The sequence below is a fragment of the Pundamilia nyererei genome, unplaced genomic scaffold (genome assembly GCF_000239375.1).
Source record: "Pundamilia nyererei isolate P.nyererei 1_Seehausen unplaced genomic scaffold, PunNye1.0 scaffold00344, whole genome shotgun sequence".
Taxonomy (NCBI): Eukaryota; Metazoa; Chordata; class Actinopteri; order Cichliformes; family Cichlidae; genus Pundamilia; species Pundamilia nyererei.
Genome location: NW_005187745.1, coordinates 430,992 through 452,688, shown reverse-complemented (window position 1 = coordinate 452,688; position 21,697 = coordinate 430,992). Strand labels below are relative to the sequence as shown.

Sequence of the window (21,697 nt, the reverse complement as noted above, 5' to 3'; positions counted from 1 at the left end):
ACAGGTGCTAATAGCACTTCAAGGTGATTTGGGATTTAGGCACCCTGGCTGCTACACAGTCCTGCTGAGTATGTCCACATTGTAATCAGTGACTTTCAGGCAACGAAGGAGAGCTCGGGACTTTGCAGGTCTGCAGACCTAACTGTGAGGCTACAGAGGGTTTATCCTCTGATAAATTATCCCTGTTAAATATTAACTGATTCAAATATGTTGGAATCAGCACAAACTCATACGTCAAACAGGAATGACTCTGTAATGAATGTTACTTACAACTGATTGCTTTCAGCTCGATGACCTGCCGATGGTAACGCCCAAAAAATGTCTTGGATGATGCTCACACTGACTTCTGTGTTGCAAGTGTTTGTGGTTTGATTATTTTGTGTCTCCATCACAAAACCAGACTGAAAAATGAATCAAGAGATTATTTTGCTCAAGTGGTCAGCAGATGACAAATCTTTCCATCTGCTCTAGGCCCGAGCAAGTCTGTACCGGACACTTCAATACATGTTTAATGCAAAGCTGGTTATATGATTCTGATTAACTAATAGTGCCATATTAAAATAATGAAACTAGAAAAGAAAAAAACATCCCCTTTTTATCCTACACTGTTAACACACACCGCACAGTGACGCAGTGCCTTGCTTTGCGGGGCCAGAGGTCAACAAGTGCCTCCTCCAAGGGTCCCTGTTTTGCAGTGGCATTTTCTTTTCATGTGTGCTCGTGGGTCAAAGTTTCTGCATTACAATTTGGCAAAGGAATGAGACCGTGTTTGTGTGCTTGGCTGCTGAAAGTTGTGCGGGTGCAATTTGTGTGTGTGTGGGCCAAATGGCCTGTGGCTCCAACCCTAAATGGAATAGACCTTCCTTTGTGGGTGACATAATGACATACCTCGAGCATTTCTTGGAGGGTCTTGTTGCTTTCACTCATTTCCCCTGATTTGTGCAGAAAAGTGGAACCTTCCAGAAACACTTTTCCTGGATGGGGAATTAAACGACGGTGCGTGCATGAGGCTGTGCCCTTAAAAGACACCCTGGCATCTCTGAATGTTAGTGCCTGTAACCTGGCAGGGATATGGAGCAGAGCAAATCCTTCTCGTACGCTTTCATTTTTGTTCATTTTGGCTCTTTGTCTTTCCGCTTTGAACTCCTTAGTAGTCACTTTTGAAACACAGGGCACACGCTGACACAGATCTGTGGATTCTCAGTTCTGTTTTATCTATCTATCTATCTATCTATCTATCTATCTATCTATCTATCTATCTATCTATCTATCTATCTATCTATCTATCTATCTATCTATCTATCTATCTAAGTTATAGATGTTGCTGGGATCACTCTCCCATTCACAGGGAATATTAGCAGCACTTTAAAAAAATCTGCTTTCTTCAAACACAAAATGAAGTGATTTTTTTTTCTAAATAAAGATGCAAATAAAACACAGAAACACAAAGAGCCTGTTACTGTGACAGCTCTATTGAACTTTATGTGGAGTATGGCTTGTAAGAATTGATGGATATAAATCAGACTTCAGAGTGTTGGGGCTGCCACACTCACTTCACCACATGCCTTTCCTCTAATTGCTAAGCTGGAATTCAGAAGGAAATTAGCCACAAAAGCAACCGATTTTGATGTTTACTCAAGGAAATGGTCCCTCTCAGAGTCCTAATGCAGGGAGCAGAGTGCGTTGAAGTCCTCAGGATTGGGAAGCTTTGGGGCCTAATGGCAGGATTAAGTGGGGTCACGACGTGCAAACGGTCCCAAGTGAGCGTCCGTCAACAACAACATCGCTTGTTCTCTGAAATACGCTCCTCAGCTCGATCGCTTGATCATAAAGACCCCAAACTATGCAATTAGCTTTCATGAATACCTTTGTTGTGGACGCAAGTGGAATGGGAAGTGAATTAATTTCGAGAGGGATTGGGCCCTCTTAAGGAGTAAAGGAAAAAGCTTCAGAGAACATCTGGCCAGTGATGGATGGATAGAGCAAGTTTTTGGAGTGCGTTAACAAGACCAAGTGTTTTCAGTTACACTGCAAAAGCCCTCATACTCATCTCATTGTTCCCATCTGGGCTTAATCTGTGGAGTGGGACTGAGGATTGTTTAGTGTGTGTGGGTGTGCGTGTGTGTGTGTGTGCGCGCGCGTGTGTGAGCACACAGTTTCTTACAGTCCAAGGGCAAAATTCACTGGTACTCATGTTTGTATAAATTGCCAAGATACCCACAAAATGTTTCACTTTTCATGCAGCGCTATTAGTGTTCCTGGCATGGTAGCAGTGTTTCCTGTGTGTCCTACTCAGGTGTGCCAGCATGCAGCTCTTCCAGTTCTGGAAATCCAGAGAACAGACTTGCATCCCTATAAAGCCAGGCCAAAAGGAAGTAGCTTCAGAGTTTTCTCAGTGGGCCAATGAAGGAAAAGTTCTGCAGAACAGAAAAGGAGATGGCAGCTCCTACTGGCTGTTGAATCCCTAAGAAAGCTCCTTTTCAACAGTATTTGGATAACTAAGCTTTAGTAAAGCTTATATCTCCAACATGAAATTTTTCTTTTGCCTCTTTCTGAAAATGGCAGGTTATTTTGTACTGAACAGGAATAATCTAGGAGTAAGAAAAGTTTTTGAAAAAGCTCACAATCAGAGATTTTAAAAACTTGGCATGGACATAGACTGTATATAAACAAGGGACAGAGTCTGCAGATCTGACAAGGTAGTATACAAATAGCAGGGGCGGGAAGTCAGTCTATGAGAAAATGACAATGCTGTTAGTTTATGGTTTCAATTTTAGGATCTAGTCATATTTTTTTACAACATGATTCAGTGGGGTATAGTTCAGGATGCTGCTATTGACAAGTGCCTACTGTGTAGGTGTCATATAAACATCTGACTTGGGATCTGGCTACAAAAAAATGAATCAGAATCAGAATACTCAAGACGAGGCTTCAAAATGAAAACCAATGTGTGACATCACTGGCACGAGTAAAAATCCGAAATTAGGTTCTGAGAGGAATTTTATCAAAGACAACTTTTATTGTTCCTTGCAATCCACGTCATGAGTGGAAAGTAAACAAAATCTGACTTTAATTTCTATTCAGAGGAATATCTGGAAATTCATGGAAACTGTCTAAGGTTGTCCGAAAAAGCATAATAGAGACCTCAAAGTTTCGTGGAGAACGGAATATTTCGACTGGGGCATTCATGCTCTGTTTAAAGTATCTGTGGGAGTGCCTACCATTAAAAAAAAATACTAATTTCAGTATTAATTTAGAAAGAATTAACATGGAATTGGTCAAAGCTTTGATGCATTCAGGTCAGCTTAAGAAATCTCTAATTTGCTTTCTTGCCGAGAAATCTAGCTATATTGCTAATAATTAAACTTTCAGGTTAGCAGGAAATTAGCTTAGCTTAGTTTAAAGATTGCAAGCCAGGAAACAGCTAGTCATATTTTGTCCAGGGCTAATAAATTCTGCCATCAAAATCCTTTAAAGCTCACTCAGTAATAGTCTTATCTTATTTATTTAGCTGTATAAAAATGAAAGTGTAAAAATCCAAACTAAGCTAACCGCTCCCGTTCTTTGTTTTGCATTTACAGTACAGAACTTCTGTGAATCTTCTCCAACTCTGCGCAAGAATGTGAATTGGCAGATTTTCAAGAATGGCAAACTACTGCTTTCACATCAGGAGTTGATAAAAGAAAAGATGGAGAAAGGAAAATATGGCTTTTTTGCTGTTTTCCCTCCAAAATCTTGCAGCACTTGATTGTGTTGTTTACCTTTTGATTGCTTGATGCTGAGCTCTAATAACAAGCTGTGACTGAGTGCCCAAAGTGGGCTGTGCCAGCAAATGGCATAACTCTCTGGAATTGTGTTGCACGCTGCTGTGCCAAAGTGCATACAACAGGATATGTTGTTCAGACTACATTATGAAAAAGCATAATGAGATCTTGTGGTTTCATCTGCTTCTAAAAATCCTGCACAGTGCAGAACTCTGATTTAAAGTCATGGCGCTGTCATGCTTTGATAAAAAGCTGCCAGTAGATGGCAACATTACAGCAGATGGACCTTCTTTGTCCACTTCAGCAGTTATATCCTCTGTGGCTCCCACGCCCATTTGGGATAGTTGAGCCTTATGGTGATTTTGCAGGTGGCTGCCCTCTATCCCCTTCTGTTTCCTCTGGAGCCCCTTGTGAATGTATTTGTTCCTTCATCATGAGGTTTATTTGTCATTGCCAAGCTTGAAAGCCGAGCCTCTGGCATTCTCTTCCTCTGATGAAACATCTTCGGCTCCATCTGTAGTAAACCCACGTCCCCTCCATCAGCGTGATTGAGCGTTGTTGTTTTATCCTGTTGTGTGTTCCTGGACGCCAGCGTAAACTTCATTTGCAGCAGCCGAGACCATCCGTTCATCATCTGGCCTGCACATTTTTCACATGCAGCTGATCACAAAAGCCGAAGCAGAAGCTTGCAGCCGAGCAGCTCGGCTCAGCCTTACCTCGAGCACATGCATCGAGCCCCGTCTGTTCTGCTTTGCCCCGGCCTTGACCTCAGACACAGCCCCGGGGTGGGATTGCAGCAGGAGTGCCGGGGAGTGGTGCTAACGAGAGGGGAGAAGCAGCACTCGAATCCCTCTCATGATGCCTAATTAGAAGGGAGGCACAGGTAGGAGGTGTGAGCATGGGTTTGAGAGTTGAAGCAGTGGTGGGGAGGACTGTCAGGAGAGAGATAGGAATTAGAAAGGGGGGAGGGTTACAGAGGCAAAAAGGTCAAGAACGGGAGGATGAGAAAAACAATAGAAATTTTAGTAAGTACAACGGCAAAGGGGGGAAAAACACATTGCCATACAGGTCAAAGCCAAAGCCTACACCAGATCACCAGAAAAAAAAACAGAATTGTCAAGGAAAGCAGGGTCTAACAAAAAATGCAAATAACAAATCGAGGTGGAAGGTGACTGGCATGCTAGAAGATACATAGAAGTTTAATATTAATGGAGTGATACTGATGTAGATTTAATCGATAGCAAGTAGAGAAAGGGACATACACACAGACATGCAGATAGCTGACGAAATGGGGGGGGAAAAGTGTGTTATTGATGGAGTGAGACAGGAAGAGTTGCATGAAGCATGCACGGAGAGCAAAAGGCCAAACAGCAATGATGTATAACAAAGCTACCAGCATAAAAGTGGGAAAGGAAAACATAAATATTAAAGATCTAAGATGCAGCAACTCCTGATCTACCGAGTGGCTGACTAGCCTGAAAAACAAAGAGTAAACCAGTTATCTTAGCTTAACTCGCTCACTTTTGGGAGGAGGGAAAAGGGAGACTGCATACGAGTGTGAGAAATGTTAGCAGTAAGGGGAAAAGAATGAGTGGACAGCTAAATCCAGTGGAAACATGATGGACTTAAGGTCTGCAGCGCTGCTGTCTGACAGGGTCTCCACGGCTGGCTACGGTGAATGTTTGTGAAGCTAATGATGCTTCCTGGGGTTCTCACATCTGTTTCCCCCCCTGGCCACATGTGCTTTGAGTAAACGCTGGGCGGCTACGACTAAACACTAGAGACCCCATTACAAATGATGTGCTATTAGGATTACAATGCATACGTCCACAGAAGCAGATTGATGAGCATGTAATCATCCATAGTGCGCTTGTGGGTCTTTGTGTAGATGCGCATGCATTTGTGTCATACGTTCAGCTAAAAATGAGACACATATACAATAAAAGTCATTCATTACAACTTAATATTCCTCAATTTTTATAGCATTTATGGCACCATGCTATTCCATGTTAGCTTCTAGCTTTTAGTGCATTGCTTCTAGAGTTTCTTTTTTCCTTGTTATATATGAACTGAAAAACACACAGAAGGATTTTGATGTGTCTGTGAAGGTTCTCAGTCAAGGATCAAGGATTTTGATGGTTTTTGGATAAACTTTTGGATAAAAACTGAGTAAAATGTGACTTTTAAGGCTAAAAGCTTATATATTACTAGCTTAAGCTGGTAAAAAAAATAAACGTAATGTTTATGTATAAATATAAGTTAAAAAGGAAACCTTACATTTGAAAAAAGCACATTTTACCCAAAGGTTTTAAGGTGTCGGTGTGTGCAGTCTTGTGACTTTTGTGACCATTGGAGCCAAAAGTCCATCCAAATTCCTCGTTCCCAGGCTTCTGCAGGGATTACCTATGCCACAGTGCCCTCTACAAAATGCGCTCACACTCGCACACATGCACACAGAAACACACACAAATCATGCTGGGGTGAACAGTCACACATCGCAGATGTTGTGACTGTGGCTTATAGCCCCTATAAAGAGGCCTAGGTCTGCCCTCTGAGAACCTCCCACCTGGGAAATCTGTGTGGTCTTGGCGCATGTGTCCATCGTGAGTGTGTTTACACGCTGTTGCTAAGAGTCTGAATGGTTGAAGTGTCTGTCAAGCTCAGGAGTTTAAGAACAGTTTAGGCGGAGCATTTTTCATATTTGTTATAAACATGCAATATTGAGTTTAAGTCATACTGTTGGATATCAGGCTAAAGCGTTAACCAAAGAATGAACTCATTACTACGAACTTTGAGTTCACCAGCCACCAGATTTCAGATGACGTTTGTTTCCTCCCAGTGTTACATTTGACATGTTACTGGGGATTTTTGTCCCAGCATACCTCTGTGTGGTGACATCATCCATGCTGGGATCTCAGTGGGGCAACTTGTACCTTGGGCAAAAATGCAGTCTCACATACCCCTGTCTTGTTTGCATCTGTCATCCTCTCAGCACTCCCCCTGCCTCCCTGATGACAGGTATGCAGCTTGAAAAGCATTTGGCAACCATGACCTGGAAAAGTGCACATTTGACATTGAACATGTCATTCAGCCTTCATTCTCCCCACTCCTCCTTCACCTCGGCAGGGCATAACTCTAAGTCTTTTGCGTTATCGGCACAGCTTCTTCTCTCATCTCAACATGAATTGCTTCATAGCTGGAATAGTTGGGATTGTGGTGACCAGGTGGCCTGTGAAGCCACGTAGATGATATGAGAAATACTGGTCTCAGCTCAATGCGAAGGAATCTGTGAGTTCAGATATTTTAAGCTGAATGCAGATATGAGACAGATGGATCGATGGACAATCGGAGGCACAGGCAGGAAGTTTGTAAAGTACCTGATAGGAAAGTTCAGGTGAAACCGGTATGTCTTTCTTCATGTTGATTGTGCTGCTGAGAGTTATTGACAAGGTGTCTCAACACACTCTGGAGCTGTAAGTCTGGAAGAAATCTGATAAATGACATCAACGTTTCAAAAACATGAGCCATTAAAGTATTTGCTGAAATGAAAAGATAAACTGTCTCTTAAAAGAAGGACAGCTGACAGCAAATTTCACCGGTTATTAAATGTAATAATTACAACAGTTAGAGGCCTGAAGATGTAAAACTCTACAGTATTTGGGGAAAAAACACATTGAAGAAATGTCAGATCACAGTTTAAATAACAGCTGTCGACTGAAATCGTACCTACTCTTAAACTAATCGATTGGTCATGGCGTGGTGGGAGTGGGAGGCAGCTTTATCTCTACATTAATGAAATTTGCCACAGACCATGGAGTGCACTCTGTGGCTCCGAGCCTTATTAGGTTAAATTAATTTAAATTGATATAAATGACTAATATTTACCCATATTAAATAATTGTAACTATTTAAAATTATTAAACGATTAGATCATGTAATCTAATTTTGGAGAAGACTGCAATGCACCAGCCCATTTCTTATGATCTCTGAAAATACCAAAAGTTTCAACATAAGAACTACACCAAACACCTTTTTGTGAGCAATATATTCCAATCATGCTTTACTTTTTTCTAATTTTTTTGATGTGAGAGGAGGCTGCAGCCTCCTAGCTGCAGCTACTGACAGATGCTGGAGCCACTGAAGCTGTAAAAAAAGGGGATTATTATAGCACATGCATACTAAAATCTGTTAAGTGTGCATGATTTCAGTTAAACGCTCAAGCTTTAAACATGAAAGTTGGTGAAAAAAAGAAATAAAGAACCTACTGTTTTTATATGGTATGCCATGTTGGTTGTTGAGCTGCTGTAGTCAAATTTCTCAGACTTCTAATGCAGCCACTCCAAGAAACATCTACATACTTAATTTGGCTGACAATAGATATACTGTAGCTTCAGTTTGAGATATTTCTGAATTAGGGTTTTATGGTTTTGATTGGAACAAAATAACGTTCTGTAACTGGAAGGGACAAAACACCATGAGTTTAGCTGTTTTAGTTCAATTCTCTTCTGTTCACTGGGGCTTGTTTTACAAAAACCCTATGCAGGGAATACCCCATTAACCTCCTAAGACCTGAACTCTTCCACGGCATGCATTTTTAATTTCTCTTTGATATTTGGGCTGATTGGGTCCTGATGAATGTAAAAACAAATTCCCAGATTTTTTTTTTTACCTAATTTTTGTTCCTAAGAAAAATAAGAGCCACATATGAGGATATTCATTTAAATTTCGATAGAACGGTAGCAGTATAATGTCCTCGTAAGTGGATATCAGGCCCTTGTAGAGCAGAATTGAGTATTTCGGTCTAAATAACCCAAAATGAGATGTCAACATATGTGGACACCAAGTCCTAGGAGGTTAATATTTGTTTGGTTAGCCTATCAACTAAAACATTTGACCAACTGACTCGGACTAGTAATTAGCTGGAATTTTATTTGTTTACTGACTCAAAAAAGCATGAGTGGTGAGCGTCTCCTGCATCTTAGTGAACTGCTGGGACGTCCTCTCCTTTTTGCACTGAAAAAGTTTCAAGCTAGCTTTTAGGGACGGAGCCAGGTGTAGCATCCAATAAGACATCTTTTTTAGAGCCAGAACATCATTGGAGCTGTAAGTAGAGAAATTGCTTTTTGGTAAATTTTAATTGGGGTCTATTCCAGTATTCACTGGGCAAGCACTTCTGCCTTGCTTGCCCTTGCAATATTTTCTCTATCCTACCCTGACTTGGTTTTATGGCTAAAGACCATAATAAGGATCCATTATTTTACTTGTTTTACATGTAAATTATCTTATTGTAGGTCAAAAAGTTTTACTTCAAGTAGGAGCTCAGTAAAATCAGCTATTCTTCTCACTAACCCCAAGAAAAAGCCACGATTCTTTTGATAAAACAGCTGCTGTTTTAAATGACTGCAGGGATACGTCTTTCTGTTCATGTGTCAGACTCAGTATTTCATCCAATATTTAGTCCAGGTGCACACTGCATGAGCTTAATGGATTTTGATAAAACACCAGGAAATCATGCCATTAAAATGTTGAATAATGGGGCATTATGCCCGTAGTGAGCGTTAATGTTGACTTATTTCGTTAATGGAAGATGGAATTAGGGAGAGGCTTTCTGAAGGCTGACTGACAAAGAGATGGCTTGTTGTTTTAACTTTAAAAAAAAGGGCTGGCTTTGCTTGTAAAGAGCGAGCAAGATCCACTCATGTGTTTCGTCTTAGTCATCAGCTGAACCAAACTGATGAAACTGATGATGATTGGCAGGAGGGCGCAGCAGGAATGCGACTACAGCTCTTTGCACAACAGGTACAAACTGTTCTATCATCATGAGAAAGTAATCGTTACGGGCAAATCATTACATGATCAGAGGAAACCAAGTCTGTGCCAAATATGCACAGTATGAATGTTTGATAAACACAGAACGGCAGTTTTTTTAGATAGGATTACTTAGGTCAGAGCGATTCATGGTGTAATTAGAAGTTTTACTTGAGAGTTAAGTTTACAATCCCCAAACATTTCCGGTACATTTTTATTGTGACTCTATCTGCAAGCAGCTGTAATTAAAGAAAGGCTTATCAACATGTTTTAAATGTGCATGAACTTTCACTTGCTTAAAGAAAAAGCACATCCTAATCTCTTAAACAACATCAGGACAACTTAGTGATGTAAAGAAATAATTTACCGGCTCATTTTCACTTGAAAAACATTTTGATGACGTGGAAAAATCTCAGTACTGCATTTTCCACAGTTTATCTCAGATGTCATATATGACGTTACAGATAACTTTAGTAAATGTAAAAGTATTATAATTATTACCGCTGCCCTGTAGTGGGCATATCACAGGACTTGTTGGGAAAAGCGAAGAATAAAAAAAAAAAAAGAATAATGAAAAAACGTCCCTGCTTCAGGGCTTTTTGGTCTGAGAACAGTAGAATCATTCTTATGAACAAGTACTGCTTTTCCAGACTTTTGATCCATTTTTTTTAGTGGTTGACGTTGCATTTTAATAATATAATATAATTTTTTTTACAGTGCAGCCAAACCAATACAAATAATTCTCCTTTAGTCAGTAAAAAACTGCAGATGCAGCAATGTCATGCTGCACGTGGCATCTCTCGTCCAAAGTATATAAAATTACTGTTATTTTGTTTGTAGATGCATGTTTGGGGAATAACTGTAGCTACAGCTAGTCCCAATGACAAATTCAATAAGTTTCTGTGTCTGCCTCCCAATAAAATCAACATCATTTATCACTACAATGAAACTGCATTAATGCAAACATGCATTGTTCCTCTGCCAAGACAAGAGCCAGGCCATTTGTCTGTCTGTCAGTTTGTTTATAGTCTGTCTGTCAGCAAGATTATACAAAAGCTGAATTTAATGAGACACAGTGGAGAGGTGGAGCACGGAGAAAGAAACATTTAAAACATTCATTTTTGATGAAGATAATTTTTTCAATTTGCAAACTAGGGCAATGACTTTGCTGATGTTTTATTTTAGTGCCTTGTTGGTTGTGTAAATCCTTGCACTTTGAACCCTGTGCAGTAATGGATAAACAAGGTTTAGCACATATTTTAACTGCACATCGATTAAATATAAGCATCACAACAGACTGATTGCAGCCTTCTGCTTGCAATCCAAATGCTGCAATCTTGAAGTCTTCAAACCAGAATTAAGTCGTCTTTATATAAAGAGCACAAATGATAGCGTGTGTTACTCGGTGATTATGTACTCTAAACGGCTTGCCTGTGAGATTGACGTTTCTCAGCGTTTTTAGCGTTTGACTTGAGCACTCAAGACAAATGGGCCTCGACTTAAAACTTCCACGGTGAAAAATTGGATAATGTAGCTGGAATAAATCTCCAAAATAGGGAGAGCCTGTTTTCCCCATAGCACACAACATGTTAATCAGGAGCCAACTGTGCAGCAGTTGGACAATCAATCAGCTCGGCATTTTGTCTTATTCCATTATATTAACACCTGAATGGAACTGGCAAAGAGGCTTTTTGCTTAACAAGTTTGGAATTTATTGCCGAAAGCTTACAAAAATGCCACTCTCTGCCTTCATATTTAATGATGCCTGCTCGACCAATTTTAATATTACAGTATGTGGTTGCAATTGCAGTGGCTTAATCTATTTTATGTTGGATATTTTTGCAGGAAAATATTTTCCTTATAAACCAGACTGAGCTTGCAGACCGCTAATTTATACAACAGATGTGGAATTGGGCAAAGCTAACAAAACATTTAGGTTTACAGACCTCTTTGATATTTAAAGACAGCTACTCAAGGGTTGCAGTATACTACAGTAAAGCTGTTTAACTGAGCCTAAAAGATTAATTTGTAGAACTGCTTGTAAATCAAAGCATGTATAGCAAAGGTGTGAAATCACTTTTTGCATGCAGCACCAACTGTAGCTGCTGTTGCGTGCAGGTGTGTCCGGGCAGAAACTGTGCCTCGTGCCGCTGCCGAGGATGCAGGTTCGTGTTTAACAGCGTGTGCCAAAACTGTCTCGCCTGTCGCTTTTAACTTTTATCTGTGCAACCATGTGTGTCTGTAATGCAACCTTAGGTGAGTCTTGCTCCAACATGCCATTATCTTGCTTTTGAGTTGCTCTGGCGTAAAAAAGAATATATATACATACGAGTGCAAAGATGCGTGTCCGTCTTTTAATTTATCTTTTAATTTCCTTGACATATTGGATTTATGTTTGTGTTTAGTTTATTAAACGAGGCAAGCAAATCTTTTAAGACATATTTACATCATCTTGGAAATATTTTCTTTTGCTTTACTTCTTGTATCATTAAAGCTTTCCTCCACACTGCGGGACATCTCAGCTTGGCCGTGTGTGCTTGCTGACGGACTCACTTAACTCCTGCTGAGCTCTGCTCCAGGGTCTTGGGGACGTGGGAGGGGTTGATCCACAGCCTCTCCCTTTTCCTGGCTCTAACCTACTTTAGCTTCCAGGCTTCCTGCTCCTCACAGGTCACACTCTGAGTACTGGTGTGCAAGAGGAGACGGATGACCAGCGTATGAATGCGTTTAAGTCATAAGCCTGTTTAAGTGCTCAGGAGAGACCCCACCTTGTTCCTCTGCAGTGTCATGCAAACTGAAAGTGTCACTGATGGCAGCGTAATTTCCTCTATCAGAGAGAGAGACAATTATATAAATATAGAAGTCGTAAAGGGTGGATATTTTTCTTTCTGCACCAATCCAGGTTGCTGCAGAGGCTTATCCAGTTAGTTCCCTGATTTGACAGTGCAAATGAACCCACTAATGACATACACACATGCACAGGACGGCAAACCTCCCATGTTTGTGATTGCCATTCAGTCCCTGACTTGTCAAAGTCTCTTTTGGTCAGACTGTTAGATCCAGCTGTGCAAGTCAACAGTTCTTATTATACAGAAGAAGCCAGCTTGGCTCACAGGCCCTCTGTGAACTTGCATGCCCCAGTTATCTGGATGACGCAAGTGAATCAGGGCAGATCCACCACTTGTGTCTCATTAATATCAGGCACACCCAGCTGTTGTCATAGTGCTGCTGTGTACAAGACCTTTTATGCTTCCATCTTTTCCTCTGTCTTCAGTAAATCGAGCAACAGTTTTCTGTCCCGCTCATTGTTTATTATCGTTCTTTATTACACTTTCAGGGTGGAAAAAACAGAAATAGTTACAAAAAGTTATACATGGTGTTAAACATGGCTAGTAATGTGAACAAAGAGTAGCTTTATATTGGCATTCCTGAGATAATAACAGGTTTTGAGTGATAACAGTTTAAATATACAGAAACCAGAACCTGAAAATATCACAGCTTATGGTGCCAAATTCACTCTACAGTTTATTAAAGGTTTTTTTCACATTAGATGGAAAACATCTTATTACCATTAGATTTAAGGTCTTCAGCCAAGAAAATGTAACCACTAAATATGACTTTTAAAAGAGTTTTGTCACTATAAATGGCCCATTAATTTTTCTGTTGATGATAGAAGTGGAAAGGAATACAGAGGGTGTTTGTTTCCCCGGAGGCAAAAGATGAGCTCAGTCTTCAGAGTAGGGTTTTAGTTAGGCTTCAACCTGTAAACTGTACATAAAAGATGGACACAGGCACTATGTAATCACCCAGTGGGCTGTGATAGCCCAGTGGAAGTCTTAGATTTATTATTATCGCTGTTCCCCTGTTGTTTCTTGGAGTCAGAAGTAACCCTAAATGCATCAAAGGGTTGATTTTTCTGTTTTCTTAACTAATGCTTATTAGCTCCATTCACAAGGTACATCTATGCACTGCACAGATGTGTTGCACTGACACTTATACCTGTATGTTAAGTAATGTTCAAAAGCTAGAAAACCATTCCCTAAAAGTGGTGCACAGACTTGCTGTATTATTTGTCCAGTTCATTGACTTCAATTAGCTCAAGTGGCACCAAGCAAACAGCTAGTGATGGAGTCGGCTCTCATCTGGCTATCAAAGAGGCCAAACCTTTTTTTTCTTGGATGCTAACATTGTTTTCGGCATGTTGTCTTGGTTTGTCTCAGCTGTTCTGTGAGGTAAGGCTTCCTGTTTAGTTTTGAGCTCCTCTGGCTGAAGGACCGATGAACTTATACCATGGTGAGGCATCTGCTGTCTGTCTGTCCAGGTAAAATTAGCAAGAATTGCTACTCCTTTGAGAGTATTTATCACAATGTAATTGGACTAATACACAACAACCCAACTTCACAGAAGTTTGCCCAAGGTCACATCTGTCATTTTAAGGTCCACAACCCTTAACTCGTGCTTCTGATGATCAGTGAATGGGATGAGGTACTATGGAAGTTCTAGTTAGTTGGATGAATTTAGCCAATATGAAGATGAAACTAGCTAAGCTGAGATACTTGCAGAGAGCTGCGAGGTCCTACTTATGGTGCAACAATGCAAGCACCTAATTTCACTTCCAAAAAAGGGCTGGGCCGCAGGGGATTATTGTTTTACCACAGTATGCGAATATGATTTCTCACATGCATTCCAGTAATTAGTTGAGTTTTCTTTTATTTTTCTTCTAAATGTTGTTTTGACAAACGAGTTGTATTATTGCTGAGAGAATTAGCACTGATTGAAGATCAGTTTTTACAGTGTATGTAAATCTCATGGCAGCTGCCATCTCTAACAGCCTCAAAGTTATTAACACAGAAACAGAAATGGAAAAAAGAAATGAAACACATTTTCCTTAATAATCATTCTATCTCAAAATGCTGCCTTCACTCACGACACACTCCACCAGCCCTGCACATGTCTTTACTTTGCTGTCCTTTCCACGACCCATAATTCCCTTCTTCCTGCCCACCTAACTCTTAAAGATTAACAGAGTGCTCACTACCTGTCCACCTGCTACAGGCATCACATTTACGGGCATCACGGTAATCTCAAGGGTCCAGTTGGTCTTTTAATCCTTGGAAACAGAAACAGAGAACCCAGTCAAGGTCAGGCTGTTCAATTTCCAGGGGGATCTCTTATTGAAACTTCCATTGTTCAGTCTGGGAGGCCATCTGTACCAATATCACTGTTTAATGTGCCAAATGCGACTTATGTGGATATTGTTTTCTTAGTGTTACTAAGATGTTACATGATTTCACCTTGATTAAATCTAACCAACTTTTTTTCTCAAGAGCAAAAGGCACAGAAAGGCTGGCCTGTGCACTGATTTGCAGCAGCGAAGGTTTTTGTAGAGTTCATGCCCTCATCGCTGAGCATGCGGGCGTGTTTGGTAGCGGCACAAGATTACCATAAAGCTACGCTTGAGGCTTTTATTGGCTTCATCTTCCCAGTCTTGACTTGAGATATGCCCTCGGGATCTATCAGTGTCACCTGGATATCTGTAGCCAATGTGAAACCCGCAGAATCTGAAGCCATCTCTGTTACATGCACCGACAACAATGGAAGGGTGACTTGGACCACATTTTGAAGGTTTTGGTTGCAGAAGCAATTTTGGAGCTATCAGATTGAAACTCAAGATGCCAGAGCAAGTCAGTTCTGTCAGGAATTTCTAAGATGGGTGTGCTTCTATTGAAGACTACTTTCTAAATGTAAGGAGAAAAAAAGATTCCCTTTCACGGTCACATAGTTTATATCGAAGATGCCACTATGGGGTTGTAGAGTCTCAGATTTCTCCAGTGTTTAAAGAGCTCCTAGGTTGTCCATAACAAAAGCAACTGAGGCATTTAGGCGGCCTGAATATCTTTGATAAGGAGCATTGTATTATATTTCCATAAGTAGATGACTTGTTAGGTCGGATTGTAATACTATTCCATCCATTTTAGAGGCCCTCTTATCTGTTCTGCCACTATGCACTGTCCAAAACTCAATAGACCCTCTGATTTCCAGTTTTTAACCATCTGGCAGCTCCAACTCCCAGATGCACATTTATATTGTACTTTATTAGCTTGGGATTTTCCACTTCTGAGTTAATGTAGGTAACACAGGCTAAACTAAATGATTCATGTGATACCCTCCTGTCTTCGTGTGTGTTAGCGCTGTAAGTTGAGCATGATGAATCTCTCAGAAATAGGATTTTCCCTCACGATTAAGGGTGCGCAGTGTGCCGAGGCATCGCGCACTCATGTCATACCTGTTTCTTCCGACATTAAACCTTGATTCAGTGCCTCGGCCTGTGTAGATTTCGGCGAGAAGCGGCTTCCAACCGTTTGGCTGCTCTTGCGTTTCGTGCCACCAGAGATTTTCTTCTCACTTTGAAAAAATAACCTAAAAAATAACATTTCTTACACAAACTGAAGCCACAGCCAGCTGGTTTTAAGAGACAAATCCCACATCTTGCAGGGTGAAACTTGCTACCCTTCTCTAGCAAGCCTGTCAAGTCTGTCCTATTTAGACTGGAACTAAAGTCCCTCTTTGGGGAAGGCAGCAGCACTGGATAATATGATGGAAGAGAAAAATTGCTCATATGTGTGCCATCTGACAAGAACCTGTAGCTTTGCCCCATATTTGCAATGGGACAAAATAAAAATTTCTTATCTAAAATGATGTTTTTGTCCTCTGTGAGTTTGGCTAATGCTTTTTCTAAAAGGGAAATACTGGGAGAGGCGTTCAATGTTCTTCAGCGGACTTGTTCTGTATAACTGTGCCCGGCAGTGCCAAACCCTACTCCCTGCAGAGATGACCCTGGGCACACGCTCCAGCTGTGCAAACACAGCCGCATTGCTGAGCACACACTTACATTCTGGCTGAGCCAAATCCAATTATTTGCCTTGCCTTGAACCTCTTTTTTCTTCTTTCATTTCAGTAGTGCATATTCAGCTGCCTTCCGCAGTGCACACGAGCTGAACTGCCAGGCCGAACAAGGCTGACAAATGTGCTACTGTGGGTACTTTTTTGCTATATTTCTCTCATGTGAACATACCCCTGCTTGTCAGTTTAATTTCTCAGCCTTTTCCTCATTTCTCTCCCCAAGCGTCTGGCGTGACAGTAGGTATCCATTTCTTTTGAAGGAGCACCACCAAAGTCAACAGGGAAGGGATGTGAGCCGCTCGACCATCAGTCAGCTGACACTGATGGAGGGCAAAAAAAAGAAAAAACGTTTATGTCAGAAGAGTCCATCCCATATGAAAATCTAAGCACACAGTTATGTTACCTCAAGTGGCCTTTGTTGCTTCAGTTTGACCTACTCCCTAAAGGACTCACAGTTTATGAGGATATCCCAAACAGCAATGATTTAAACATAGCAACTGGAAATAAGCAAAACTTTACTGGACCGTATGGGGGTGTTTCTACTCCCCCGCCGAGCCAGAACCGTTATGTTTGATTGTACAAAACTAAATCCTGCTTCTTCTCAAGCAACGGTGAAGTGATGCCCGGGACCTATAACTTTAACTTCAGTCTTTGAACACAGTATCATGTGTGGGCCTATCCATTTCACCCTAAAAGGAGCTCTTTTTAGCAGCTGTGATGACTGTGTTTTTAACCTGTAGACCTGATGTTAGCATAAATAGCTATATAGTTGATGCTATATAGCTAAATGTCAACAGCTGGTGTTTTAGCCCACCAAAGAAATTAACTTCTGCTTAAAATGAAAAACCTTTTTTTGTGCAAAAAACAAAAAAGGTAAAAAATTTAAAAAGTCCTAATATACTGTATATTATATGAAAAATAAAGCTGTGCAAATATTTAGTGTATTAAAATATTGTTTGGGACTCACCTATTCTCAGTGCAACTATTCACACCATTCACATAAAGCGGTATTTATTTTTTTGAACCAAGCTCTATTTTTTCTTTTTACATTTTTTTGGATCCTAATAAAGAAATCTGACCAATCAGACCGTAGAATTTGGTAACAAGTGCTCTTGTGGCTCAAAACGTGCACGGTACCGAATATATAAATAGTAAAATAGTACTATTTTGCCTCAGAAACTCAGCTAGACGCTGCTCCGGCTCTCTGAAACGATTTCTCTGCCTCCTCAGACATAGTCCCAACTCCGTATCTGAAAAATTCTGAATCTCATTTCAATTTTTCGCAACATGTTCATTGGGTAATTAGCTAATATATAATAATAAACACTCACTATTCCATATATGTTTGTGTTTTGTAACGCAAACCATCGTTTTGAATGTGCTGCCAAGTAGTACAGTGCACAGGCAAAAGCCTGCTCCCTGCCTCCATCCAGGAGAACAAAAGCAGCGGGAGAAGAAAAGTGGAGACTATCGTGTTGCCGTCAGATTGACAAGCAGAGTTCATGCCGCAGACGTGAGCTGACATTGCAGATCTTTATGGCTGTGACCTTGACTCGTAGCCAAACAATCAAACAATCCTTTTTTCTCCTAAATGTCAGATAGCGCGTATTAACACGAGAATCTGGTTTCAGCTACAAAGACAAATACAAAACACACATATTTTTATAAAATGTCCCCACTGTGTCCCCCCTCTGTGTAGCAGCACATTTTAAGTCACACATATGTATTTCTACATTCAAGGCCGAGCACTCAGAATCAGTCGAACACACAGGCTTAGCTGTGCACACAGAGGAACAGCACTTCCTTCAGGAATGCTGAGCAGTTCTCCCCACGTCTTTAAAGACTGTCCTTTCAAGTGCGCCGTTGTTGGAACAAGTTAAGTGTTATCGTAACTGACAATAGTTTGTTTGGGAAAGAATTTCTTCAATAGCTTGGGGCGTGATTGGTACAGTAAAACCCTGATGAGTGAATCTTTCCATTTCTGGTGAACCAGCGTGACCTGCTTTATATATATTAGCTGACCATGGTATACAGTGGGAGGAGCTTCTTTTGACTGTGCTTTTGCTTTGGACCTAAATGATTTTTCTGAGATAATGGAGTGCTTTTCAGGCAGGGTCCACAGGGAGCCCTAATGCATAAACAAACACACGGTGCAGTGTCTCTCTTTATGCTTTTGCCGGGCCTAAAAGGGAGGGACCTGCCATGCTTCAAGTACAATGAAGAAACTCACGTTCCTGGAATTTTCACACATGCGTGCAGGAAAACATAACAAAATTGTAAGATTGCAAAACAAACAGTATAGCAAACCTGGAACTCCCTATAGGATATTAATATAAACAAAGACTTCATAACTTACATGAACAGTACGACGTAATGAAACATAAAGTTAGATAAACAGGGGCCCCATAGTGGGCTCACACATGATGTCAGATAAATCTCCAGTGGCATGTTTAAGAGTTCAAATGGCGCCTCCGATCTGTCTCTTTAATACAGAGGGAATGTGGAGGATGCACTGTGCCAACTCACTCCCTCACCCACCCATCCACCATGCGCTCCCCTTCCTTCAAACGCCATTTTGGCCGCGGCCCAGATGTCAGGGACGTCATTCATCACACCGCTCCCTCTTGTCAGCAATTACACAAGTATGACAAGGACATTTAAATAATTTTTCTTGACATGGTATCATTGTCACAAGTCTCTGCAATTATCCTCCATTACTGGCATCAACTACCAAAGTGTTAACGCGCTCGCTCTTGTTTTTGCCATCTTTTTGAGACGTATTTTCTAAAGTGACATCTTTGTATAGTATCTTTGCTGATTTTAGAAGTTTGAGTAGATTGGTCAGTCTTCTGTGGACAGCAGCCTTTGTTTGGTCACATAAAAGTTGACTGCATCATTAGACCAGTTGGGAATACATCATTTTAATAACTCCCACGATGATTGTCATCAGAGGACCTTAAAGAAATCACTGGCTTTCTTCTGCATTTTTGTCTGTCAGTGATGAGTCAAGTGGGGGTGTTTGAGACAGTCTGTCAGACAGATTCAAGTTATTGTCAGTGTTCAGTCTGTTACTGTAGCATCATAAAAACCTGACTGTTATAAAAACTCAGATTTTTAGATCGAGTTTAGGGTGCTCAATAACTGTTGTGTTGCTTTAAATGCCAGACTGAATTTAGACGTTACCCACCATAGGCCTTGTACAACTGGTCTGTTCTAGAGACCTGCCTCTCCTCCTAATAGTCGTGGGCCTTACTTTTATAAGAGAATACACATTTACTAAATTATCTTCTGATTCTCTTTAGTATTCTTTTTCCTTTTTCAACATACAGTGTCCTGAAAAAAGTACCTCCCCTTTCCTGATTTCTCCAATTTTCACATATTTGTTAAATGTTTCAGATCATCAAACAGATTTAAATATTAGACCAAGACAACCTGAGTAAATTAAAATGTATCAGATCAAAACGTATCAAATGTGTCAGATGCACACAGGTACAAGTAAAACTGCAGGACTTAATCTCAGCAAAAGCAAACACACTATGCCTACATTTATTTTATCACGTGTATAAATATGTGCAAAAGACTTTCCCCCTCTTTTTTAATAAACCCAAACCTTTGTTGAAATGACCACATCTGTGCAACCACTGCCACAGTGCATCATTTTATAAATGTGACTCTTTTCCTTATTTTTGATATGTTGTTAGATAATTGTATGTTTATACTTTATTGATATTTAAATGCAATTTTTATATGAATTGCCATTTAGGTAAAATGTTTAAGTGTTGGTAGACATACTGTTTTGTAATTCCTTGAGGTGACTGGAGTCCACCTGTACCAAGCAGAGGATTCTGAAAATGCTTTCCAAAAAGTACAAACCTATATTTTTCAAATTCCTGAACTGAAACTGTGTGTTAATACAAGAAATAAGCCCTCTGTAGCTCTCTGTAGACGACCACAATTTAAAAAAGTGAAAGCGGCACACATTTTGAAATCTGTGAGTTTTCCTCAACAGAGTGTTCTCATTCCCGATGCGTAACATACCAACGATTTGTCAGCCCCGAGGCGTCCCATGGGAACGCAAAAGGTAACCTTACGCGTCCTTATGATACAAACAGTTCTCATGTTTCCTCCTTTTTCCGAATGCGTAACATCAAAACGTGTCGGGTGACTGAAAGAAACTGAAACATACCGACGTAATAAGCGTTGGTACGCGTTGGGGGCGAGGACGTGCTGTCCTCAAATCGCGATGAATAGTGAAATGGAAATACTTGAAAACCATCAGGATTCTTCTTAGAGTTGGTCACTTAGTTGAAAAAAGTGACTAAGCGGATGGCCTGTTGGTCATGAAAATGACCAGAAACCCAATAAACACCCCAAAAGTGCTTCAATCATGGAATAACCTTCCAAAAGAACAGCCATCTCAGCAGGACTATCAATCAGACCTTTATAGTAGAGCAGCCAGCGCTCTTAGAGTTTGCCAAAGTGTATTATAAGACTTTCAGAAGCAAAAAAAGCCACTGAGCTGATGAGTTAAACCAAGAGCGGTTGGTGCAGTGGGTGGTAAACACCATCAATAATAACATCCCCATAATGAAGCATGGTGGTGGCAGCATCATGCTGTCGGGATGTTTCTTAACAGTAGAGACAGTGAGAGCTCATTGAAGAAAACCTGCTGTAGAGAGCAGAGACTGAGGTAGCGAATTATATTTCAGCATAACAGTGGACCAGAGAGCCGAGACAACACTGGAGTGACATGAGGACAAGTGTCCATGGGTAACCCAGCCAGAGCTCAGCCTCAGACCTCATCTGATCTCTGTGAAGAGACTTGAATATGGCAGGTAACAAATGCTTCCCATTGATGATGAAGGATTTACCAAGAAGAATGGGATAAATTTCCAAAATTTAGGTTTGCAAAAACTTTACAGACATACCTGAGAAGAGTTAAATCTGTCATGGCTCTGAAAGGGTCCTAAAGAGTACCGATATAGTTTTTTTTAAAAGATATATTTCTGTTTTTTATTTTTTTATAGATTTACAGTAAATTCTGTTTTCACTTTTTCCTCATTGGCTGATTGAATCCAGTTGTAGTGGGAATGGTGAAATTAAATTCACCACACTATGCAGTGTATAAAAAGTGAAAAATCTCTAAAGACACTGCACATGCACAACACAGTTGGACCGATTGTTGCACTGTTCTGTAAACTTAGCAGAAAGCTAGTGTTACG

At 40.5% G+C, this 21,697-nt stretch overlaps 1 protein-coding gene across 3 annotated transcripts in view; it reads left to right on the top strand.

The window, feature by feature from the left end:
- LOC102195944 (ADAMTS-like protein 1) overlaps positions 1-21,697 on the top strand; it is a 101,630-nt gene that overhangs the window by 1,168 nt on the left and 78,765 nt on the right. The window lies entirely within an intron of this gene.